At 42.2% G+C, this 3,286-nt stretch overlaps 1 long non-coding RNA gene across 1 annotated transcript; it reads right to left on the bottom strand.

The window, feature by feature from the left end:
- Positions 1-625: 625 nt before the first annotated feature.
- Positions 626-2,133, bottom strand: LOC120546076. The gene is made up of 2 exons (XR_005636783.1): positions 1,945-2,133; positions 626-866 (listed from the first exon to the last, which is right to left on the bottom strand). It is a non-coding gene; the product is annotated as an uncharacterized LOC120546076 (long non-coding RNA).
- Positions 2,134-3,286: the final 1,153 nt, after the last annotated feature.

The raw sequence follows: 3,286 nt of genomic DNA, 5'->3' as shown, positions 1-3,286 counted from the left end.
TTAATGGTGTCAAACAAGATTTGGGTTTTTTTCTTGTTCAAGGATATTAGCGGAGAGAAGTATTGAGATCTAGCATTTCATGTAAAGAAGCCCTTAGTTCCCTGAGGTGAAGTCTATGAACCTTGCAGTTTAGTCGACTTGTGTTGCAACAACTTCCACACCTTTCTCCTAAAAAGCTGGATTGATTCATTTATCCAAGAACAAGACTTTTTTTTTTTTTTAGGAGTGGGAAAGCATGATTTCACAGGTGCCACTTTATCTAAAATTGCAAAACACTGATTATTAAAAGACTGAGTAAAAACATCAGCATCACATCAGTGAACCTGGGTCAAACAAGGCAGAGAACCTCTCAGTTGCATGCTGGTTTAGAATACGCCTTTGAGCCCAAGTTCTCAGGGGAAGAGCATCCGGCGGAAAGTTAAGATCAAAGAACACAGCTATGATCACACATACCCCGTACGTACCACACACCACCCGTACATACCACACACACCACCCGTACGTACCACACACCACCCGTACGTACCACACACCACCCATCGCTCACTGGGGAGACAGGAAGTGTGCACCATTTCCATACCATTGGTAGCATGTAATGCACTCTTTAGTTATAGAGAATCTTAAGTAAAATTAACTGATTTATTTACAAAAAAACAACAACTAAGTTGCAAAAGAGATGTGGATGGCAGTAAAGCCAGCCATGTCAGTGAGTGGATGTGTGGGATGGTGTGCGGGTGTTGGTGAAAAAAAAAATAAAGAAGTCTCTGAGAGGACCAAGGTGGTAGCTTATGTAGTGAGTGGGAGCATTGGGCCCAGGTGCTCCCACTCAACCCAAGTGGATGGCCCCGCCTATCAATTACATGAACCTGCAGGAGAGGAGCAAACGAAGCACAACCAAACTGGCCAATTACAAAATAAGTTTTAGACAGAATTTTTAATGCAGATTTAGAGAAGCACTCCACATAAAGATCAGTCTACTCTTTATGGCTAGTACTACTTTACAAAACAGTTGTATAATGTCTTCTGTGGGTCTGGAGAGAAAATTACCCAGAAGTTGTCAACGTGACAAAGTATATGAAAACGGAAAAACGCCGACAATCATTCAATATAGCAACTCAAGTTCTATATGTCCACAGCACAGTGTTGCATGTGTCATTCAAGCTAGCAATGACTAATGGGGCCTACTTCCTCAGTGGACGAGGTGACTTTTAAAAGAAATGCCAATACAGAGGCACCATGTAAAGTGCATTTAATGCTCACATCATCCACGTCTCCATGTCAGACAGGGTAGAGGAGGAGGAGGGGGGACGACTACTTTTTTGTCCTCCCTCTAGTCTGTATTCCTCTCTCCTGTCTTTATTTCAGGCTAATGGCACATGGAGGTTAAGGACCATTAGTCTGCTCTCTGGACTATAGCTGCACCTATTATAGTGCTACAGCATAGCTTTCTTCAATGGGCCAACCCTACTTTATCACTGCTTACCCAAGACCTTTCCCAGAAGGTCAGTCCTTTCTAATGACTCGTGACTTGAGTTCATGAGGAGGAGAGGAAAAGTGAATGGGGAAAATTGCCTGTAGCGAGAGACGGAAGAGACAGAGCAAGAATGAAATGCAAGGACGGGGAGTAAAAAAAAAAGAAGAAAAAAAAAAATGAAGTGGGCGAGCAAAAGGTTAGTTGTGGTGGAGAAGGATATATCACAGGGGAAATAATGGGTCCAATTTAGACATTTTTTTTTTTTTTTTTTTGTTTTTTAAAATTTTTTTATTTTTTTTCTTTTTCTTTGCGTGGGTGGGCCAAAAACCTCTCCCCCCTCCCCGTTAACCAAAAAAAAATAAAAAAAAAAAAAAATTTTTTTTTTTTTTTTTTTTTTTTTAATTTTTTTTTTTTTTTTATTAAAAACAGTGGCTGCGGCGGTCAGAATAAAACGATTTAAAATACTTTACCAATGATGATCGCATTACTTGAAAACAAAGTTCATGAGTAACGTTAACCGCTGAAGTGTTTGTCTTCAGTGATCCTGATGCAGCACCAGGGTTTGAAAGGAGGACCCAAATACAGGAGACCAGTCCGCAGGTTAATGAAACAAAACGCTAGCTTTAATAACAAAACCTATACTACAAGAAAGACTAAACACTGAAACACTGAAAGACAGAAACAAAAGCAGATAATCAGACACTGAACACGACTCATAAACTCAAGGAAAGCAGGGTGGTAACAAGGGACAGGTGGCATGATGGCTGACGAGGAACAGGTGAAACTCATCAGGGCGGGGCAGACAATCACAAAAATGGGAAAACACACAAGATGTGACACAGGAGAAGAACCTACAAAATAAAACAGTAAACTACAGTAAACTAAACCCTGGGGCACGTTCAATTTTGAAGGTTTCCTGCTTGAACAACGATTTCCTTAGCCTGGAAATCCAGACCCAAATCCGAAAGATTAAGGGTCTGGCATTGAGTAATGAAAATGGCCCAACTCAAGGGGCGGCACCAAGCATGCATTTGAAAATCTCACTGCACGCAATTGGATAACACTACGACCAATCACAACAATACACGGGTGACGTATCCAGAGCCCCACATGCTTAGCTACCAGCGGAGCTAACTGGTAGATTAAACCTTCGTCATCTGTTTAGCTCGCCTCTGGCCCGCCTATATCAGATACAACGATGTGATTGGTGCAGCTCGGCTACAAGGGCATAGTTAATGAGCATCATTACTCAACGCTCAAGTAAACGCTGAGCAAATTCAAATTGTGCTCTCCCGAGGACTCTGGATTTCCAGGGTAATGTTTCCTCGGAACGGTGTGAAACTGTGTGCAACATGCTTTGAGATATATTTTCTCTCGTTTGGTGGGTGTGTCTCTCGTTTATTGGTTGTGTCACAGGTGATACCCAATCAGCAGACATGTGTATGTAAACTTGTGTTAATAAAAAGGCCTAGCGCTTGCTCACACAACAGTGTGTTCAAGTTTCCATTTTAAAACAACGTGTCGCTATGTTTTGTCGGGGCTGAACGTGGCCCTGGATCATGACAGGGGGCTTAAAGAGACAGACGCTAAAACAGAGTGTTTCAGACGGAGGGTGACTACCATAGACAGTAAAAGAAATGGTCTGGACGGAGACCAGTGAAGGATATTAGGAGCACTTTTCCGGTGAGGGCTGAGCGTTACTGCGCAGCCTCCAACTGAGCTTGAAGACGTAAATGTGACATGAGCAACGTGTCTGAAAGTTGTAAGTCTTCTGGTAGCTGTGCCAAGAGAAATCTCAATCATTCCCAATCT

The sequence above is a fragment of the Perca fluviatilis genome, chromosome 17 (assembly GCF_010015445.1).
Source record: "Perca fluviatilis chromosome 17, GENO_Pfluv_1.0, whole genome shotgun sequence".
NCBI lineage: Eukaryota > Metazoa > Chordata > Actinopteri > Perciformes > Percidae > Perca > Perca fluviatilis.
This window is presented reverse-complemented; position numbering and strand designations above follow the sequence as displayed.